The sequence below is a fragment of the Theropithecus gelada genome, chromosome X (genome assembly GCF_003255815.1).
Source record: "Theropithecus gelada isolate Dixy chromosome X, Tgel_1.0, whole genome shotgun sequence".
In the NCBI taxonomy this organism is placed as follows: Eukaryota; Metazoa; Chordata; class Mammalia; order Primates; family Cercopithecidae; genus Theropithecus; species Theropithecus gelada.
This window is the reverse complement of record NC_037689.1, coordinates 151,971,182-151,972,086: the sequence shown is the minus strand read 5'-3', so window position 1 is coordinate 151,972,086 and position 905 is coordinate 151,971,182.

Sequence of the window (905 nt, the reverse complement as noted above, 5' to 3'; positions counted from 1 at the left end):
TTCAGGAGAGGAGGGTCTGTTCAGAGCTGCAATCTAGTCCTCCTTACTGTCCTCCATGATCCCAAATTCTAAGCAAAATACATTTTAAACACAGCGTTACACACAATTGTCACCCTCTCAGAGAGGCTTTTCTGGCCAGCCTCTTTAATACCGCATCCGGCCTCCCCCGCCTTCTGCCTGGTCCTGTCTGTCACTCCCTCTCCTTTCAGGGCCCAGGTGTGCCGGAGACATCCTGGCCAGGGTGACCTGCCCCGCAACACCCAATTCAGGGCTCAGCCCGGGGACCCAGGCTTGAGCCAGCCGCTCCCCAGGACAGGAGGACGGCTCAAGACTGAGAAGCCCCCTCCTCACCCATTCCACCACGCATAGCTTTCACTGGGCACGAGGCTGACGATCTTCCAGCTTCTGTCGCCTTGAGGCATCTCGGTCCAGAGCCGTGAGAATCTGGGGGAGAAGGGATCCCCTGGAGCTGGGCTCTGTATGGGGGAGCAGCTCCTCCCGTGCAAAGCCCCCATTTCCCAGCTGGGCTCTTCCCTCCCACACACCTCACCCCTCCGTTCTCCCCCACAGCACCTGTACAAACCCACCAGCTTCTCCTCAGCCCCAAATGCCCCTCCAACGACAGCACTTTCTCCTCCTCCTCTCCACGGCTAGGGTGCGGCCCTTCCCCACTGTGGTCTGGACTGTGGACTCGCCATGCCCCACTCTTCTTCCCCATTCCTTCCTGGCCCAATCATCTCAGCTTTTCCTCTTAAGACCCTAGAGGAAAAGAGAAAGCTAGCCCCAGACAAGCAGGAGGAGGACCTAATAAATCACAAAGCAGACATCAGTGAAACAAGTCAAAGGCTAGTAAAAAATGCTATTGGCCGGGCGCGGTGGCTCACGCCTGTAATCCCAGCACTTTG